The sequence below is a fragment of the Macaca fascicularis genome, chromosome 10 (genome assembly GCF_037993035.2).
Source record: "Macaca fascicularis isolate 582-1 chromosome 10, T2T-MFA8v1.1".
Taxonomy (NCBI): Eukaryota; Metazoa; Chordata; class Mammalia; order Primates; family Cercopithecidae; genus Macaca; species Macaca fascicularis.
The window spans coordinates 85,008,220-85,030,117 of NC_088384.1; the positions used below are offsets into that span (position 1 = coordinate 85,008,220).

Here is a 21,898-nt window from a genome sequence, read left to right on the forward strand (position 1 = left end):
GTAATTCACCTCATAGGGTTTTTCTTAAATCCCCCAAGACAAGGAGAAAATAGGCTCATGAAAAAAGTTTCCAGGTAATCATAAGCACCCATGAGGTGGATACTGCAATAACCCCATTTTGGAGATGAGGAAACTGAGACACACAAGTTAAGTGACCTGCCCAAGACTATTCATCTTGTAAGGGGCAGAGTGGAGACTTGATCCAGAGAGCACCTCTGAACCTTCACTATTAACTCGTCAGCTATCCTGTAAGGAATCCTACAGGAACAAATGCTGAAATACGGGCAGCTGTCATTCCCGGTGGAATGAAGCTGCTCATGGGCTGTCTCTAAGGAACAGGGAGTAGCCACTGTCCCAAATGGAAGAAGGTCACGGAGCCAGGGAGAGAGGACGCAGCTGGTCCTCATTTCAAACACTGAGCAGCTGGAGTCACAAGACTCTGAGCCCAGAGGGGTGATCTCCTTTTCAGAGAGAGGGTGGATATTGCCTTGGTCCCAATGCCAGGTACAAAAATGTGAGGAGGGCCCAGGAAGCGCCTAGAAGATTTACAGAAGAGAAGGAGGCCAGAACCCAAGAGCAATTCCTGACTGCTTCCATGGGAGGAAGGGCAACTGGTGTCCCAGCTCCAAGGAGAATGGTTTCGTGGCAGACCCCGACGCTGGGAATGTTACAGGTCCTTTGGGAATGGAGGAAATGAGGCCTGGAGATGGGAAGTCCCTGAAGCCAAGGCCAGTGCTCTGCCCAGAAAAGTAGTTGGCAAGAAAACTCGCTGCCCCACAGGGACAGAGCCATTAGTCCCCAAAACAGAGATTCTGGTCTTTTGCAGGCAGAAGCCTGTGGTTCAGGTGTGTACCCTGAGGACTCTGCCACTTACCCAGGGCTTCCAAGTGGCTTTGGGGATGGGGAACTTTGCCTCCTCTCCACACTGGAGCCCTCGTCTGTGCTCACAAGCTGCTCTCCCATCCACTCTGGGGATGCCAGGCCACTTGGTGCAGATCCCTGCCAGGTCTCCCTCCACTACCTTCATTTCCAGCCGCAGCCCAGGCTGCCTTCTCCACCAAGGGGCGGAATAATAGAATCCTTTCTGATTGCAACAAGAACCTTAAATTAGGAGCTGGACACAGAGCCCTCTCAAAGCAGCACACATGTGATCCTGATAGTCCCCTGGGTTACACCTGCTCACACTGACATTTATTTTCCTGTTCCCTCTGCCCTGCAAAACCTCTCCAGATCAAGTCCAACTCATTGTCCGTGACCAAGTACTATTCATTTCTCAGAGTCTTCCCTATCCCAGATTCCAGACGAGACTAGTCTCTTTCTCTTGTTGGTCCCCGTAGCACTTACTTTGTATTTGTCATGCAGCTTAATAATAGTCTGCCTTGCATGCTACTTACCTACAAAACTGGTGTTACCAAAAAATAATCAGACTAAAAGCTACGGAGGGCAGAAACCACATCTCATTCACCTCCATATTTCCCACTGCTCCTGGCACAGCTCTTCTCCCTTAGGTGTTCAGTGAATAAATTCATTAATCCAAGAAACATTGACTGGGAACTTCCTGGCTGAGTGACTTGGAGCTGAGCTAGGAACTGCATGTGGGACAAATTTAAGGGACTGAATGTATTCACCTGTCTCTCCACCACCTTTTCAAAATTGATGTTCTCCCAACCAGCCTCATTCTGTTGTGACCTTAGAACATCTCTGGTTGTTAACAGACATTTCATCACGGCTCACAGCGGGCAGGCCATTCCTGGGAGTCCACGGGAGGTCCTGCACAGGGATGGGAGAGCCCATTCCTGGGGGCTGGGCACGTGCCCGTCCACTCCCCAGCCCTGGTTTCTCTTTGTGGAGAAAGAGAAGTTAGTACTGGAAGCAACCTCAAAATGCATTCATTGCAAATCTTTCATCTTGAAAACTTGAGACTCAGGGGTGGCAGAGAACACACAAGCAGTTGGTCACAAAGCTCAAATGAGAAGCCAGGTTCAGAATTGCTTTTCTGTGTTCCGGATATTATGTGCACTTATGTAGGAGCTCAGCTCTGGCAGCAGGACATGGTGGAAAGGGCACTGCTGAGACCTAGCTGGCTCTGTGATGGATTAACTGTGTGTAAGCCTCCACCCCTTCCCGGGCCTCAGCCACCTCTGGAGGGAGAGAGATGGGCTAGATGACATCTGACCTCCCCTCTTGCTACAGTCTGTAGGGTTCAGAGCACCTCTTCTTAGCATCCCAGCCATGCCATACATTACAGCAAGGAATGGGAGACAGGGGAGGGGACCCAATGTGCAATCACCTTTCCCAGTTTTTGTGGCTTCCGAAGTAGCCAGCATTTGCCTGTTGCATCTGGCTCAGTGATTTCTTTGGCCAATCTTCCAGCAGCCCTAACTGCCATTCATAATATTTTACAGGTTTGATTCATATCTTGTTTGGATTTGGCGTCCCTGTCAACCCACTAGGCTGAGCACACAAGACAGATAATAATTAGCATGCTGCTTAGCAGGAGTGCTGATTAACAAAGGCCCAAATCCTCGACAGTAACCGCAGAGCTGGGGAACCTGCACTTCCTGTTGTTCTTTGTAACCCCTGTTCCCTGGTGCTCTCCTGTGAACCAGGACATCTTGTGGCACAGCTGCTCCTGCTACGGGGACGCTTCAGCTCATCAAGTCACTTACACAGAGCCTGTCTGGTGCTTCCGAATGTGTAGTTTGCTCCTAAGTAAGTTGATTTGAAATAAACAGTGGTTTCTTTCAAATCAACTTACATGTTGCCACTCTCGCTCCCTGGTAGCTCTGAGATGTGCTTCTTTGCTGACACTGCTGACAGCTGGATACAGCTACACTGAGAAACACGAGACCCGAATCCTGTCTGCTTTGGTTTTACGGGTAGTGATGGATGTGTAAAAGAAACACAAACAAGGCAAAGCTCGTCCTCTGCCTAAGGAGATGCGACCTCCAGCTGCACTGAACACGCTGCCCATCACTCAGAGCTACATTCCAATGATGTTCTACCCCAAGAATATGCTAGAGGTACCCAACCACCACTGAGAAAGAGCCGCCTCTCGCTAGCACTCTAAAATACGAAGTCCAGCCTTCAGAGCCCCCGAGGCAGGCAGCTGTCCCGGCTGGACACTCTTGCTTCGCAGGCTGGCCCAGGGGAAGCACAGGCTTCTGGCAAGGACCTGATGGAGAAGATGCCGGGCACTCACCAGCCATGTTTCGCCCTCCTCTGCCTCTTCTCAGGCTCCTCTGGGAATGGCACGGACAGTGCTGACAGACAGGCTGCCAAGGATTGCCTTACCATTTATAGAAGCCTCTCCTACACACCCCAATTAGAATTCTAATGAGGTGGGCGAGGCACCAGGTCATTCCTGTAGTGCCTGTAAACGTTTCACTTACGACAGACTTGTCACCCAATGGACGTGCATCATGTTTGTACAAGACCAGCTTGGGGAGAAAGGGGCAGATAATAAAGAAACTCCAATAGTTCGCATTTATAATTTTATAAAATGACGGACTGTTTCCTGGATGGTAGGGTTAGGAACTGATGACATGCTTTTCTTGTTGATCCTGGGAAGTTCTCTCTGAATCAAAGAAATGTCTCCGCAGAACCCAGAGGCAGAAAATTGTGAGGTCCTTTCTCATGATACACATATATTAGCATCTTCCACTTGCGTAGGGAAGTGAGACACAACACAGTTCGTTTGTTTAGGGTTATAGTGTGGCATAAACCATTTGATTTGGAATTAGAAGCCGTTGGTTCTGATGCTGGCCGAACCCTCAGTGGTTTCCAACCCTTGAAGCCTGGAAGCCTTGCTTATGGTTGGGGATAATCACTCCCACCCATCTCAACTCACAAAGCTGTGGACACGATCACATGAGACGGTGCACCTGAGAAGTGTCACATGGGAAGTGCATGCATGTGTACCACGACGGGTTAAACTGAGATCATGCCTGGCATTGAATGTCAGTTTCAGTCCAGATTTGGGGGAAAATTGTTATTTTTAAGGAGGCAGCAGGAACAGCCTCTAACCTTATGCTTCTGCCATGTCTTTCTCAGACTGCAGGGTCCGTCACTGACCCTCACTGGGCCCACCTTGACATCGGTTTAAAGGATGGGTATGGAGTGGGGAGAAGCTCTGACATTCTACATGTTTTTGTTTGCTTGATTGTTTCTAAGGGGATATGTTTTTTCAAAGTTCCTATTATTGATATTTACAAATATCAAAGTTTACAATGGACAAAGGAGTGAGTATATATTCTTTTAAAGTAATGCTTCAAGGATTCACGAGAGAACAGAAATGTCCCAAGGCTTCCCCCAGCATAGCAGTGGGGAAGGAAGACCGAGCACCATAACAAGGTTGGAACTTTAGGGAGAAGTGAGAATGTTTGATCTCGAGAAAGATAAAATCGAATAGACAGGTGGCTTGGAAAATTGAAGAACATAAATCAGTGTCCTTTCTCTGTCCTTTAGGCCCATGCAGGCTTTTGTACATCTTAGGACCTCTATTACCGTATGTATCCACTGCACTGAAACTATCTGTTGATATCTGTCCCCATCTCCAGACTGAGCTCCTTAAAGGCACAGGTTGCATATTATTCAAATCTTCTTCTCAGAATCTAGCACAGGGCTTGACATGTGGCTGGAACATGCACATTCTTGAATAAGTGAATCAATATCACTGTAAAGATGGGAATCATAACTACCGATTTAGTGCTTACTAATAATAGCTAATTGATTTAGTGTTTACTGTGGACAGGCACTGGCTAAACACTTTACATACATTAACTTTTCTCACCTTCATAACAACCCTATACAAAGGGGCTATTATTATTTCTATCTTATGGGGCACAGAGAGATTAACCTGGTCTCCAACCATGAGTTTCATACCCATCTGTAAATGGTTCCAGAGCCCGTGTTTGCTTAACCTTGGAGGTCAGCGCCTAAACGAGGCAGCCTTTCCCAGGCCTCTGGGGCTCTAAGACAGCTGGCTCTATACCCATGCCAGGCAGAATGGGATGTACTGTTGGCTCTGGCAGATGACTAAGAAAAGAGCAGAGGGTAGAGAGGGACATGGAAAGAGCCTGGACCCAAGAGGAGACTCATGTGTGGTCTTGGCCCCTACCCAGGGCACTAGCTGTGACGCTGGGCGAGGCCTCATGACACCAAGTTCATCCTGCCAGAAAGCTGGAGGACAGCTCCATGAACGGCATGGGATGAATAGGTGTGAAAGTGCTGTGTATGCTTCTGAGTGTGGTCTAAAGGAAAGGAGGGGTTTTGCTTATTATTGTGGTTGTTGCTGTTGGCCTGGGAGCCAAGGAAAACCAGACCCCGGGCACTCCTTTCAAAGAAAGCTGCAGCGGTGACAGGGAGGTGGTGCTCCCCTTACAAGGCAACATGAAGACACACAGTCTTGGCTCTACCAAGTCTCCTCACCTATCGAAGCCATTGTTTCCTCAACTGTAAAACTGAGTGGAATTGCTCTCAGAATCAAAGGAGATGGTGAGTGTGAAAGGCTCAGCACAGCGTTGGGCACAGCCCAGTGTAAGAAGTTAGTATTAATAATATTATATTATTAGCCTGGCTGGGTGCCATGGCTCGTGTCTGTAATTCCAGCACTTTGGGAGGCTGAGGCAGGAGGATCACTTGAGGTCAGGAGTTTGAGACCAGCCTGGGGAACACGGTAAAACCCAGTCTCTACTAAAAACACAACAATTAGCCAGGCATGGTGGTGCATGTCTATAATCCCAGCTACTCGGGAGTCCGAGGCACTGGAATCACTTGAATCTGGGAGGTGGAGGTTGCAGTGAGCCGAAATCATACCACTGCACTCCAGCCTGGGTGGCAGAGTGAGACCTTGTCTCAAAAAAAAAAAAATATATATATATATATATATTTTATTATATATATATATATTTTATTAGCCTCAAAGTCCCTGAGTGCCACAGGTTTTGCAAGGGGTCCTACAGGTTTGGACAGTGGTGTCTGACCACTGACCACTTGATCTTCTCTAGAAGGGTCTATAGCTGGTCAGTCTCAATCCCAGAGTAATGTAGTAAAAAAGATCCCTGAGTTGGAGTCAAAAGACCCGGATTCAAAGCCAGGCTTTGGAACTTGTCCACTGTGTGATGTTGGCTGAATTCTTTTACTTCTTTGGCCCTTGGTATCCTCATCAGCATGATCCACGCACCTTCCAGGGCTGTCGTGAGGCTCAAAGCCATGGTGACATTGTGGGTGTGATGCTCCTCTGTAGACAGGCTAGTGTGACACAGCCAGCTTGCCTTCTCCCCTCCACAGCTCCTCCAGCCAGGCTGCCTGTAGTCTTTGCAACTGACCAGCAGTAGGGCCCTGGTAAGAGTCTGCCCTGCGTTACTTAATGTTGGGTACTGGAGGATTGCGCCATGCCGCAGCCGCAGCCCCAACCTGCAGGCAGACTGTAATTTGCAGCTGTGTCACAATTTCAGCTAAATGATTTTCAGTTCATGGGTGGAGCCACCCAGCTACACACAGGATGAAATTCCTGCTTGGCCACACTCTGCGCCTCAGACTGCAGTGAAGACGAAGCATGCAGATATGGGCTTTTAAAAGAAGCCAATTGATCACTTGCCTTTTCTCTCCCTCTAATTAAGGGATTTAGGATTGTTGAAGATTTCACAACACGTGTAGAGACACAGAATCTTCTGAGAAGTCATCCAGCCCTTTCAAGCATGACACATGTCTCTCGACAACTCCTAGGATGGGGGATATTTATTTTTTATTTTATTTTGAGACAGGAGTTTCACTCTTCTTGAGCAGGCTGGAGTGCAATGGTGCAGTCTCAGCTCACTGCAACCTTCGCCTCATGGGTTCAAGTGATTCTTCTGCCTCACCCTCCCAAGTAACTGGGATTACATGCACCTGCCACCACGCCTGGCTAATTTTTGTGTTTTTAGTAGAGATGGGGTTTCACCATGTTGACCAGGCTGCTCTCCCTTGGCCTCCCAAAGTGCTGGGATTACAGATATAAGCCACTGCGCCTGGCCGGATTTTACACTTCTCAAAGCAGCCCATACTTGTACTTGAAAAGCTCTGGCTATAACATTAATTTCTAGGGTGGTTCTGTTTAAGGCCTATCTTCCCCCCATTTCATATGAGTTCCAGGAGGGCAGAGATTTTTGTCTGTACCAGTCCCTGTTTCCTTCCAGTGCTTCGCAGGTGGGCTCTCACAAAACTCAGGTTTGGCCAGGTGCAGGGGCTCACCCCTGTGATCCCAACACTTTGGAAGGCTAAGGCGGAGCATCATTTGAGGCCAGGAGTTTGAGACTAGCCTGGGCACCATAGTAAGACCTCATATTTACAAAAAACAAACAAATAAATGAATTTAAAAACTTGAGTTAAAGTGCACTGAAAGGACCAGAAAGGTCTTCATTATCTGAACTGAACATTTATTTCTCTAGAGCTTTCACCCCACTGACCTTCACTGCTCCCCAGGATGCTCACAGAGACCACATAAAACAAAGCAGTCTTTTCCTTGGTCCAACAATGATTCTACTGTCCCCCAAGTCTGGCGAATACGCCTTCCCTCCCCAAAGTCTTCTCTTTTCTAGGTCAAACATTCAGTTTCTTCAGCCATTCCTAGTGAGTAAGGTTTGGAAGCCACCATGTTGTCCTCACCATCTGTTGCCCTGTGAATTGTGCCATGTCCTTCCTCTGGGAAGGGAGTTTCAGTGGCTCCTCATGGCCTAATAGAGCCCTAGTTCCTTAGTTTGGCAGTGGAGACCTTTCAGAATATGTTCAATCTTAATTCCATTATTTTATACTACTTTTTTTTTTTTTTTTTTTTTTTTTTGAGAGTCTCACTCTGTCGCCCAGGCTGGAGTGCAATGGTGTGATCTCGGCTCACCACAACCTCCACCTCCCGGGTAAAGTGATTCTCCTGCCTCAGCCTCCCAAGTAGCTGGGATTACAGGTGCCCATGACCACACCCGGCTAATTTTTGTATTTTTAGTAGAGACAGGGTTTCACCATGTTGGTCAGGCTGGTCTTGAACTCCTGACCTCAGGTGATCCACCTGCCTCAGCCTCCCAAAGTGCTGGGATTACAGGCAGAAGCCACCACACCCAGCCATTTTCTGCTACTCTTACATGAACTCCCCTACTCAGTGATACATGTCTAATTCTTTCTCCTAGAGCCCGACATGATGCTCCCTCACTCTACACCTGTTTGTAAAATGTGCCTGCCTGGGACAGCCACCCTATTCCTTATGTATGCAGGTCTCGTTGTCACCAAGTCCCAAAGCAAAGTTCCACTCCTCTTGAGTATTCCAGGGTGTTGTTGTGGAAAGAGGAGTTGTAGCAAAACAAGCAAACCCAGGTTTAAGTCTCAGGGACACAGTCTAGCTGTATGAACCACCTCACTGGGCCAGACACTCAACCTTTCTGAGCCTAAGGTTTCTCCTCTGAAAAATGGGCATGATGATACCTGCCCTGCCCAGCCTGTACAGTGTCATGTGGAATCATGAGATGACACAGGTAAAAGCCCCTTGTAAAAGACAAAATGCATTGACTTCTTGCTCCGAGCCTTTCAAACATGCCTGTGCCACTTGTCAGGTATCTAACTCCATTAGTGCCATTTCTAGGAACACCCTCAGAGTATAAGGTGCTCCAGGGGGGTGAGTACACGTGTCCGCGTGGTGGGCCACCATTCCTGAAGCCATGCTCTGTGCTAAGAGCTCCACATCGGTCAATGTGAAGCCATCTCAGGGTAAAGGTATTAGCATTCCATTTTCTACATAAGAAACCAGAGGCTTAGAGAGGCTAAGAAACTTGTAACACAGCCTACCAGTGGCCATAACAGGATCTGAACCCAGTTCTTTCTGACAGCAGAGGCCCTAGTCTTAACTACTATGCCTCACTATCTCTAATGAATCCTTCAATTCACTGAAACCTGTGCCTCTGGGAGGCTCACAATTGGGTTTTTTGTTTAGGAGACTGTTGTTACGGATCCTGGTGATGATGATATTCAAAATTCAGGGCTGAACAGGGAGGCAGGGCCCCTTGGGGACTCATATCAAAGCCTCAACTTTAATGTGTTTCTGCCCAAATTTTCCACTTAGACCCAAACAAATAAAACAAAATAAAACCCTGAAGGAAGAATAGATGTCTACAAGTCCCTTATAAATCACGGCAGTGCTCGTTTCGTTGAATGCCTGCTAGTATGAGGCACCGTATACATTAACAGACACCCAGCCCTTCACAGACAAGAAGCAAGCGAGCTTAAAAGACAAACTGATAATATCTAAAAATAGATGCATACCACTTGTGAAAAGAATTCAGAGGAGAGATTGATGGTGATTTTGGAGATAAGGAAGGGCTATTTATTGAGGAGGAGGCATTTCAGGTAAATACTCAAGGAAAAGATCATAGAGAGGCATCTCAGGCAGGAGGAAGAGTGAGAGAGGAGCGCATGGAGCCCTTCCTGGGGAAAGACTGCCAATGAGTTTATCTGGAGTACTCGGTGCCTGAGGACAGCGAGGAAAAAGCTGCATAGGTCTGGCTACACCTTTAAACATGCGGGGGACACCAATCCTCAGGAACCGGGAAGGTATAGCCGTGTGCAATCCTGGCTCACCACCTAAGGCCTCTTGATGGAAGGATTGGTTTCACTGCCAAGCCGCCACTAGCCCATTTGTGAGCATGCAGCCAAAAAACCAAACAGAGAGAAGAAAAGCCACAGCCTATTGTCTGTGGTCTCTGAGGCTGCAACCTGGAGGGCCAAGTTGTGGCTTGCATAAGAGCACATCAGAGGGCCGGGTGCGGAGGCTTACGCCTGTAATCCCAGCACTTTGGGAGGCTGAGGGGCATAGATCACTTGAGGCCAAGAGCTCAAGACCGGCCTGGCCAATGTGGTGAAACCCCGTCTCTACTAAAGGTACAAAAATTAGCCGGGCATGGTAGCGCATGCCTGTAATCCCAGCTACTCAGAGGGCTAAGGCATGAGAATTGTTTGAACCCAGGAGATGGAGGTTGCAGTGAGCCGAGATCGCACCACTGCACTCCAGCCTGGGCAACAGACGGAGACACTGTGTCAAAAAAAAAAAAAAAAAAAAAAAAAAAAAAAAAAAGTACATCAAAGAGTAGCAATGACCATGGGCAGGTCATTGGGATTGTGTAAATTCTCAGAAAGGAAATGGACCAGAGAAGGCATCCAACCCAGCCTCTTCATTTGACTAATGAGGAAACTCAGGTCTGCAAATAAATAATTTGCCTAAGTTCACAGAATAACTCACCTGGATCCCAGAGCCGGAAGAGAGTGTAGGGGTCATTTTGTCCAACTTCCTCCTTTTACCCATGAAAACACCAATGTCCAAATCGTCTGGAACCAGAATGCAGACTTTCCAGCTCTCTGAATATGGTTCCTTCTGCTATGTCATTTTAGTCACTTCCTTTCTTTCATTTGAGAAACCCATCTTAGAAAGTCCTATGGGGCCAGGCATGCAAGATTAGGGAAATATTTTTCAACATGATCAATAAGAGCAAATGTTGTTGTTAACATAGTTAAGCATTTGTACAATAAATACAAAACTTACTTTATAGTCACTGTCTGATCTTTATAAGGCTCCCAGGAAGCAGATATGAATACACCTGCCATTTTACAGGGGAGAAAGTATATGACCAGATAGGTTGTCAGCTCTTTAAAGACAATGTCTTATTTGATTAACACTTGTTTGGAAAAAGAAAAAGAAAGCTTTCTTTTCCTTCTTGTTATGTCACTTATGCATATTCATTATAGATACTAGAAAATAGAGCAAAACAAAATCATAGCATACAAACCATTTGTATTTTGTTGTACGGCATGCTAGGGGTTTAAAATTCTTAGACTCAATTCTAAAGTTTTGGATTCCAAATTTCATGTTCCTTCTCCTTCACCTCATGTTAGACACTAACAATTATAAATTTTAGTTGCGGAGGGAAATGATTAAACCACATGTGTGCTGCATACTTTACAGGAACTCGCACTTACCGTACTTTGCTTTGTTTTTGCCATCAGAAATAGTATAAGCTGCTTGAGTATAAACGTGATTTATTAAGAAATTGAAAGGTTTGGGAAGGGGTGAAGGGCTGCCCAGGGGAGTGTGGTGAATTAATGGGGAAGGCAGAGCTGGGAGTCTGACAGTCTCAGAATCCCTCTCTAACCCACGCCCTGTGACTCACCCACTGGTAGATTCAGAACAAGGTGCTTCCTATGTGGGCCATTTTCTCAGTTTACTAAAGTGACAAGAGAACTGAAGGCTGAGCATGGTGGCTGGCTGGGTGCGGTGACTCGTGCCTGTAATCCCAGCACTTTGGGAGGCTGAGGCGGGCAAATCACGAGGTCAGGAGATGGAGACCATCCTGGCTAACACTATGAAACTCCATCTCTACTAAAAATACAAAAAAAAAAAAAAAATTAGCTGGGTGTGGTGGCGGGTGCCTATAGTCCCAGCTACTGGGGAGGCTGAGGCAGGAGAATGGCTTGAACCCGGGAGGCCGGAGCTTGCAGTGAGCGGAGATCGCACCACTGCACTCCAGCCTGGGTGACAGAGCAAGACTCTGTCAAAAACAAACAAACAAATAAACAAAAACAAAAACATCAAAAAAGCAGTTGGTTTACCCAGGCCGTATCTCTAGTGGCTCCTCTCCCAAGGTATCTGATAAGTAAACAGATTTTCCACTGATATCTCAAAGCAAAAAAAGTAGAAGGAGAGGAAAGTTATTTATTCTGGAGTCCATTTTGGAGTCCATTCATCCTACTACCCTATGTTTATTACATCATTATAGGCTAAAGCTCTCTTTAGACATTTGGGGAAATTTAAAACAATACATTTTATGGAAAGCAATTTGTATTAAATCCTGGAAAGTGTAAATCTACCAATGCATATACTAGGATGATCCATAACATTTGTTAAAGAAATATTTTAGAAAAATGTAAGCAATCAATAATAGAAAATTTATTAAAGTGTGAAAGATCCACACATAATCTATGCAGATACTTTAAAAAGATATAGATATATTAATTATTTGACACTGAAAGATGTTCACACTATCTTTGTATAAGAAACTTCATGTATAAATGAAGATATTTAAATAAATATATATTGATGTGATACACACACATACCTGCTCCCCAGGAAAAAATATGAAAGGTTATTTACTAGAATATGAACAGTGGTCTATGTTGTGTGATTAAGACATAATTTTTATTCAATTCTGTATGCAATTCTACATTTCTTTCATTTTTTTATGATGGGGACATGTTTTTACAATCAGAGAAAAAACATATTCCCATTTTTTTTTTTTTTTTACCAGTCATCTTTTATTTGGAGATTAATTCCCATTAGGACATGAAAGGATTCAGCAACGATCAAAATTGTGTTCCTCACAGAGGGGCTCGGGCCAAGGTCATGGGGTTGGGGGGTGGTGCAGAGCGTGTCCTCTTCAGTGGTATTTGCGGAGCTGCTTGTGGTTGAGATGCTTGTAGGAAATGCAGTAGTTGAAGAGCACGTAGCATGCCAGCACCATGGTAATCCCCGAGATGCTCCCCTTGCTCATGTTAATGTACTTGTTGTAGTACCGGTAGTAACCTCTTCGAAATGCTCCGAGAATGCCACTAGGGCTGAAGTCCTGCATCAAGATCCAGCTTGGCAGCTCCCCAAGTTTGACCTCCAGAAGTTTCTTGTCCTTCACTGGTACGACTGACGCCATCTTGGAGTCCTGGTGTCCGCTCCATATTCCCATTTTTAAAAACATGATCATGTTAACACAAAGAAAGTTAATAATATGTTGTAATATAAAAAGTAGATTTAAAAAGTTTATTTGTAGTGTGATCCAATTTTGATATATCTTTTTTTTTTTTTTTTTTTTTTTTGAGACGGAGTCTCACGCTGTTGCCCAGGCTGGAGTGCAGTGGCGCGATCTCGGCTCACTGCAAGCTCCGCCTCCCGGGTTCCCGCCATTCTCCTGCCTCAGCCTCCTGAGTGGCTGGGACTACAGGCGCCCGCCACCGCGCCCGGCTAATTTTTTGTATTTTTAGTAGAGACGGGGTTTCACTGTGGTCTCGATCTCCTGACCTTGTGATCTGCCCGCCTCGGCCTCCCAAAGTGCTGGGATTACAGGCTTGAGCCACCGCGCCCGGCCCAATTTTGATATATCTTTATGACAAATGTAGGAATTTTAAAAGCCTAGAATGTTGTACAACAAAATACAAATGATTTGTATTCTCTGATTTTGTTTTGCTGTATTTTCTAGTGGTTTATAATAAATATGCATAAGTTATGTAACAAGAAAGAAAAGTAAACTTTCTCTTTCTTTTTCTAAACAACTATTAATAAAACCAGGTTCGTGCCAAAAATAAAGATATAAAATAAGATAAATATAGTCTTGCCTTTAAACAGTTGACAACCGAAAAGAAGAGATCAAAGCAAAATGTATGCAACTAAAATATACAAGAAGACTCAGTAGGTTTACCTACTGAATTGATAAAAGATTCATGAAAGAGATGACATTTGGGACAGGTTTTAACAGATAGATGTGAATAAATAAAAATTGGAGGAGGCCAGGTGCAGTGACTCATTTTGGGAGGCCAAGGTGGGAAGATTGCTTGAGGCCAGGAGTTTGAGACAGCCTGAGCAATATAGCAAGACCCTGCCTCTGCAAAAAGACAGGGGAGAGTGAGTGGTGGCTCATACCTGTAATCCCAGCACTTTGGGAGGCCAAACTGGGTGGATCACTTGACGTCAGGAGTTCAAGACCAACCTGGCCAACATGGTGAAACTCCATTTCTACTAAAAATACAAAAATCAGCCGGGTGCAGTGGCACATACCTGTAATTCCAGTTACTCGAAAGGCTGAGGCAAGAGAAATGCTTGAACCCGGGAAGTGGAGGTTGCAGTGAGCTGAGGACATGCCACTATACTTCAACCTGAGCTGTGAGAGAGCGAGACTCCATCTCAAAAAAAAAAAAAAAAAAAATTAGCCACGCATGGTGGCTCAAGCCTGTGGTCCCAGCTTCTCGGGAAGCTGAGGGAGGAAGATTGCTTGAGTCCAGGAGTTCAAGGCTGCTCTAAGCTATGATAGTGACACTACTGCAGCCTAGGCGATAGGGTGAGACCTCATCTCTAAAAAAGAAATTGGAGGAAAGGGCATTCGTATCAGAGAAAAGGCAGGAAGCAGCAATGTGAGTATGTCCAGGGAGCAGCATACACAAGGGGCTTGGTGGTACATCGCCACCTCCCCACTTTGCTTCCTGCCGCACCTACCTACTGTCATGCTTAGTCACCAAGCTCTTCCATAACTTTTCAAATAAGGCAGCTATGAAAAAGTGCAAAGTATGCATTTTCCATTCTGATTGTATCTTATTACATACTGAATTAGGTAAATAAAAATGGATTCAGCACTAAAGGACTTTAGTGAATTATTTAATAGTTTGAGAATGCATTGGCTATTGGCTGGATTTAATTAGAAATTTTGGTCTTCACCAAATGGATCCAACACTAAAGGCGCTTTAAGTCTCAAGGACAAAGTTGGAATTTCCCATGCAGTAAATTTAGATCTTCGTTTCATGCATCCATAAAGAGAGCTATAAAATTCAGAGGCCCAAGGCTTGTCCCAGCATAACATGGGCCTTCACAGCAAGTAAATAAATAACTTGAAACTGGAAGGGTAACTTCAGATGCTGCTGCCACCCTCTCTACTAGAAGACAGTGTGGACACAACAGGAAGTCGAGACATCTGGGAAACGTCTTTGGTCACCTCTTTGGAACGTAAAAGTCTGGAAAGCCCAAACAGGGTTTGCTCTTAGAGATATGGCAATATTTAAAGGACTCGTACATAGGAAACATGAAAGGAAATGGAATTATTCGTTTATGTTCATTACAACGTGAGACCAGATAAGTTCCTAGCCACTCTCTACTTTCAACAGGCCCCGAACACTTGGTCTCTCTTGACCTTCTACCCTGTAGCAAAGTGGCTGGGAGGACTTCCTCTGGCTCAGAATCTCTGTCCTCAACAATTACATCTTGGTAAAACCAGGGCAGTAAGTTAGATACCTGAGAACTTAGAGTAGAGCTAGGCTAGATTCTTGGGTCTGTCACTAACTCACTTGGAGATCTTGGGAAATGGTTTGGTCTAAGTCAGTAGGTCTCAGTCTTTGCTTCAACCTTCATATGATCTCATGTTCTATATGTGCTCACCAAAAACACCTCTCAGGCCAGATGCTGTGGCTCATGCCTGTAATCCTAATGCTTCGGGAGGCCTAGGTGGGAGCATCACGTGAGCCCAGGAGTTTGAGGCTGCAATAAGCTATGTTCATGCCACTGCACTTCAGGTTGGTCAACAGAATGAGACCCTGTCTATAAAACAAAACAAAACAAAAACATTTTTCATTAGACATAGATTGTCAATGAGTGTGGCTGCCTCTATGCATTTTCTGATCCTCTGAGATCTCTGAACAAGATGATCTTAGTGTGTTTCACACATCCCCCTCCTTGCACTTTTGAGTCTTAGGATTCTAGATATAAATTCTCATCAAAAGAGCCTTGAAAAAAATAGGCTCCTACACAATTATGTTTGCATATACTTAGAAAGAAAGATTTAAAAGAAGATGTTAACAGTGATTTTCTCTGGGAAAGGAACCTAGGGGCCTAATGGTTAAGGAAATAAAGAGACTGACTCTTCACCGTATACCCATTGATTTTTACTATTTTATTTTATTTTATTTTATTTATTTAATTTAATTTAATTTAATTTTAGAAAGGGTCTGGGTCTGTCACACAGGCTAGAGTGTCATGGTATGATCTCAGCTCACTGCAACCTGCACCTCCTGGGCTTAAGCAATCCTCCCACCTCAGTCTCCCAAGTAGCTGGGACTACAGGCACACACCATCATGCCTGGCTAACCTAGTAGAGAAAAATAAAATAAAATAAAATAAAATAAAATTAAATTAAATTAAAAAAATATTTTAAAAAAGAAAAAACAAAAAGAGAACCTTTGGAAGAAGACGAGTAGGGTTGAAGTGGACCTACAGGCTAAGTAGGTAGACAAATAAGCAGGTCTGTTTCCTCCCTTATTTCCTCCCTTCCTTTCCTAACCCTCTTTACTTTCTTGGAAATGATCTTCAGTGCCTGCCACGAACCAGCCACCATGATTGGGTGGGTATTAATTCAGAGTTTCCTGTACTTCAGTCATTCACACAGCACTTTCTTGAGTTTTGCCACATCTGCCCACCAGCTGTATCATAATTAACTTAAAGTTTTTCTTTAAATTAACTCCCTTCCCCTTTTTTCTTTAACTTACCGGCCGGGCGTGGTAGCTCACACCTGTAATCCTAGCACTTTGGGAGGTTGAGGCGGGCAGATCACCTGGGATCAGGAGTTCGAGACTAGCTGGGCCAACATGGCAAAACCCCGTCTCTACTAAAAATATAAAAATTAGCCAGGTGAGATGGTGCATGCCTACAATCCCAGCTACTTGGAAGGCGGAGGCAGAAGCATCACTTGAATCCGGGGGACGGAGGTTGCAATGAGCTGAGATTGCCCCACTTCACTCCAGCCTGGGCAAAAGAGCAAAACTCTGCCTCAAAATAAATAAATACATTATTTAATTAACTTACCTAACTACTTTAGCCTTGCACTAATCGATAACATCCATAAAATGATTTGGTATGTCAACTATTTTTCTAATGCCTATGAAACTAAACACTGACTATTAGAATGGAAATGTCTGCCCCCATGTCTGGGTTACACATGCCACACTTTGGAATTCACTAACAATAACTCATTCGGTTCCTGCAACTACTCTCTGAGTAGAAATTATCTTCCTCATCCTACACATGAGAAAACTAAGCTTCAGAGGGGTTAAGTAACTTGCCCAAGGAGACAAAACTAGCAAAGGCAGAGTAAGACTTAAAACCACTCTTGTCTCCAAGGCTCGCATTCTTTCTTTTTATTTTATTTTTATTATTTTTTAGACAGAGTCTCACTCTGTTGCTCAGGCTGGATTGCAGAGGCACGATCTCGGCTCACTGCAACCTCTGCCTCCCAGGTTCAAGTGATTCTCCTGCCTCAGCCTCTGGAGTAGTTGGGATTACAGGCACCCGCCACCACCCCAGCTAATTTTTTTGTATTTTTAATAGAGACAGGGTTTCACCACGTTGGCCAGGCTGATCTCGAACTCCTGGCCTCAAATGATACAGTTGCCTCAGCTTCCCAAAGTGCTGGGACTACAGGCATGAGCCACCGCACCCTGCCCCTGCATTCTTTCTTCTAATATTGCCCTAAAGTGGAGGGAAGGGAAAAAAAGAGTAATAAAAAAATGAGACCAGTCCACAGAGGTTCAATGCATTTGATCCAACCTGCTGGTTCAGTCCCTGCAACAAGCCAAGTCCCAGCATCCATTCTTGCCTCCCTGGCAGATGCCTTGCTTCCTCCACCACAATCAAGTCGTGTGTGGTGCAAATTGGAGACCAACTTGTGTTTGTCAAGTGATGGCTTTGTTCCAATGGCAGATCCTCCCGCCATGGCTCTCCTGGTGCCAAGGCTCCTCGAAGCCTTTCTAAGCCCTGCCCTTTCAGGTTCCTAACCCTGCCTTCTCACTCACCATCCGTCAGATCCCACCTTTGTGCTAACTTCCTGGCCAGGCAGACAGGCCAAGGTTTTGCCCTCATGTTGGGGCTTGGGTTTGCTATTTTAGGTGGTGGATTTATGAGAGAAGGCGTTCATTCTGGAAAGTTTGAAAGCATCCTTTTATCTTCTCTTGTCACTAACACCATCTAGTTGCCTAGCACAGAGAAGACACATTCGCTTGGCAAAGGAGGGAAGGCTTCTCTGCCACCTCCCCCTTGGCCCTTTCACCTTTGGTCCCCTACCAAAGAGGAGGCTGGGGTGTGGTCCTTCCATGAAACTGAGAGAGCACGATTAGGGCCATGTGAGGACCTGGACTCAGCCTGCCTCCCTGCTGCATTCTCTGCCTGCCAACAGCCCGCTCTGGGTTTGGTGGTAGGGATGAGGGGTGGAAGTAGAGCGTTAGAAGAAATAGAGCAAAGGAACAAATACTTATTATGGGCCTACTGTTTGTCAAACACTGTTGATACTTCATATCTGTTATCTCATCTAATACTCTCAACAACCTTACAACCATAACAAACAGATATTATTAGGCTCATCTTACAGAATTAGTAAATCCAAGTCTGGAAATCTAAATCAATTACTTAAGGTCACACAGCTACTAAAAGCCAGAGCCAAGGTTTAAGCCCAGTACTGATTCCAAAGTCCACACTGTTTTCACTATACCAGGCTACCTCCTCTATGGATGAAATATAGTTACAAGGGCCCTTAGAAATTATTTAGTTCAGGCCGGGTATGGTGGCTTATGCCTGTAATCCCAGTACTTTGGGAGGCCGAGGTGGGTGGATCACTTGAGGTCAGGAGTTTGAGACCAGCCTAGCCAACAGGGTAAAACCTTGTCTCTACTAAAAATACAAAAATTAGCTGGGCATGGTGGCAGCTGCCTGTAATCACTGCTACTTGAGAGGCCGAGGCAGGAGAATCTCTTGAACCTGGGAGGCAGAGGTTGCAGTGAGCCGAGATGGTGCCACTGCACTCCAGCCTGAGTGGCAAAGCAAGATTCTGTCTCCAAAAAGACAAAAAAGAAAGAAAGAAAGAAAGAGAGAGAGAGAGAGAGAGAGAAAGAAAGAAAGAAAGAAAGGAAGGAAGGAAGGAAGAAAGAAAAAGAAAGAAAGAAAGAAAGAAAGAAAGAAAGAAAGAAAGAAAGAAAGAAAGAAAGAAAGAAAGATTATCTAGTTCAGTATTTCCCAGGTTGTATGCCTTGGAACACCAGTTCCTTAGGTACAAGGAGAAGGAGGCCAAAGAATTTTGGAGAAACTTGGTCTAAATAAAATTAGATAGATGTCTTTGCTGCAGGCCTTCTCAGAGCCTTTAATATTCAAATGCACATATGAATCTCCAAGAAGGAGCTACAGTGTCACATCACCCCAGTTACCCAGGGAGACTGTTTGTTTTGGCTGCAAAATATCCAAGAAACTAGTGTTTTACAGAACAATTGGGAAAACAGACTCCTTTATTTTACATACAAAAAGGGAGGCAGGAGACCTGTCCAAGTGACATGATAAGCTAAAGCACCATGTTTCCAAACACAACACAGCCTCATTCCTGTCCTGCTTTCCTGTCTCAGTAGAGAGGCTCTGCCCATTTCATTAGTCATTAAATAATGCAGTAAATACCTACCACATGCCAGGTCTGGGGGTAAACAAGACATCATAACAAGATACAGTGGAGAGGCCACCACCCGGGAGTGTGGTGGTGGCATTAAGACTGGGGCTGCACTTGGGACTGTACCTGAACCAGGCTTAAGGGGGTGGGGAAGCCTTCCTTGGGAACTCTGCAGGTCACAGGATGTCAGCTCTTGTGAGGTGCAAGCATGTTCCTTAGCATCTGAAATACTGGCCCCCTCACCCACACATCCATCATAAACAGGAGGGCCATTTTGGGACCAGTCCCATCCTCAAAACTCTTCTTCCTCTTGTGACAGTAAAAGAAGTAATTGGCGTGAATACAGGTTCCTTTTAAATTCTGCTACCATTGGATGAAATCTCTCTGCAGCATAGGCTAAACAGATTCCTGGGGTGCCTGACCACAGAATGATCACAGAATGTCCGTGCAGAAAGAGATCTCAGTGACCAGCTAACCCAGACCATGTTACAAATGGGGGAAAGTGAAACTGGAAGGGCTTGCTATGGCCTTGCTGTCAGGTCCAGTGTGGTGTGCCTGATCTCTTGCTAACCCACAGTTCTGAGCGGCACTTAAGCTCTCTGAAGTGGGAAGTCAAAATGTAGTATTTGTGAGCCTGCATCCCAAACGTGGGAAACAGGTGCAGGAGGGGAAGCACCCACATCCTGTGCCCTCCTGCTAAGAGCCCTCACAGTCGATCCCAGAAAAGCAACACTGGCTGCCCCAGATTCCAGGAGGTGGGTACTGGGTCCTCGTATAGCTAGTCTCTGTGTGTACATCACGTTGTGCCCTTGGGTGGGTCAGTACTCTTCTCTGGGCTTGTCTCTTCACCTACAAGAAGGAGGAGGTTGGGTTGGGTCTGGAATGTTTCCTTTAGCTGTAAAGTTCTGTGGATGCTCCAGGGAGGAGCTTGAAGTCAAATACCAAAGCACCGCCGACACCACACATCCTCTCAATGCCCCTGCTCTGCTATCTCAACCTTTTAGAGCCTGGCCATTTACTGGGCACATTTTCTCTCTGGAGGTTATAGAACCTGCGTTCAGGAGACTCAAGACCCAGGATGGATGGGCCCTGCTGCTGGCAGAGTGTAAATTACAAAAACTTGCTGGGGCCAGAGTGAGCCTGATGGGGCTGCTCTGCGAGCTGCAGGGAGGGAGCATCAGCCTGCCCTGAGGATTCTGGAGAGCGTGGCCCCTCACCCACTGCTGGGTCTACAGCTGCAGCATGGACCGGGCCCAGGGCCCACAGCTACAATGCGGAGGTGTTGAAATTGTGCTGCCTGTTGCCTTGACAACCCAGCACATGGGCCCTAGCAGTTCTCAAGCATCTGTCCCTGACAGCAGAGACCATCCTTCCATCCTGCACTTCCTCCTCACTTAGTGGGCATTTTTCTGAGGGCAGACCTGGGTGTTAAGTAACCATCCTAGAGGAAGTGCCCTCTGCAGTTCAGACTATCTCTGGAGTCCAGCTTTCAGTCCAGAAATTTGGTCAGAAGGATGGCCATGATGATAACAGATCTGGAAACTCCATTATTTTGGGAATGTTTTAAGTCATTACCCTCTGGCTGGAGATGTGTAGCTGCAGGGAACGGGAGCATCACGGTTACGGTCTTCTGTGGTTGATGAAATGTGACAGTGAAGAGGGGTTAGCTTGGTTGGGAATGGGCTCCTAGGTAGAAGTACCTGGGAGTAGGTTTGGGCTCAATGTAAGGACAACACCTTCTAGAACTCAGATAAAGGGAAATAGTACTTCAAGTGATAATGATTTGTCTGCTACCCCAGAAGGACAAACGGAGACTTAATGACAGTGACAGAAATGTTCTGGAGACAACTGGCAGACTGGCCAGAGTCAGGAGTGTTATACTAGATGGTTCATTAAGATCCTCTTTGGTGGGGCGCGATGGCTAATGCCAGTAATCCCAGCACGTTGGGAAGCCAAGACGGGCGGATTGCTTGAGCTCAAGAGTTTGAGACCAGCCTGGGCAAAAAATGAGACCCCTTTTCTACAAAAAATACAAAAATTAGCCAGGCATGGTGGTGCATACCTCTGGTCCTGGCTACTGGGTAGGCTGAGGTGGGAGGATGGCGTGAGACTGGGAGGCAGAAGTTGCAGTGAGCCAAGATCACGCCACTACAGTCTAGCCTAGGTGACAGAGCTAGACCCTGTCTCAAAAAAAAAAAAAAAAAATTCCTTTTCAACGGGAAGCTTAAACCCTGGAAAATGCCTAATAGGAAGATGCTTGCCATTCCCAGCAGAGGTTGTCCAGAAGTGCCTTCCTTCCTCTAAGATCATTTGTACACTCTTCCAAACAGCTCTGGATTCATAAACCCACGTCCTTCCCCTCTCCACTGACTCTGTCATTCCTACTTTAGGGGTTTTAGTAATAAACACCTTGAAACCATTTCTTGAGATTCTAATTTATCTTTTCAGTCTTGAAATTCCTGGAGAATAAAGAAGCTCTCTTCTCTGTTGAGACATCTGGCTCCTAGGCTGGGATTTCAATACCAGGTGCTGCTTGGGAGTTTTTCAGTATATAATGTTTTCCACTTTCTTTGCCAAGCTGGCATGATTTTATATTTGTGATTGGTGGCTCATAGATTAATCCTTCTGCTTAGATTTCTTGATGAGAAAATTAGAAATTT

The 21,898-nt window shown here is 45.6% G+C and overlaps 1 protein-coding gene and 1 pseudogene across 2 annotated transcripts in view; both read right to left on the reverse strand.

Moving 5' to 3' along the window:
* The window catches only part of TGM3 (transglutaminase 3), a 136,947-nt gene that overhangs the window by 42,188 nt on the left and 72,861 nt on the right, over positions 1-21,898 (reverse strand). The window lies entirely within an intron of this gene.
* LOC102135275 (ATP synthase subunit f, mitochondrial pseudogene) lies at positions 12,300-12,734 on the reverse strand (annotated as a pseudogene).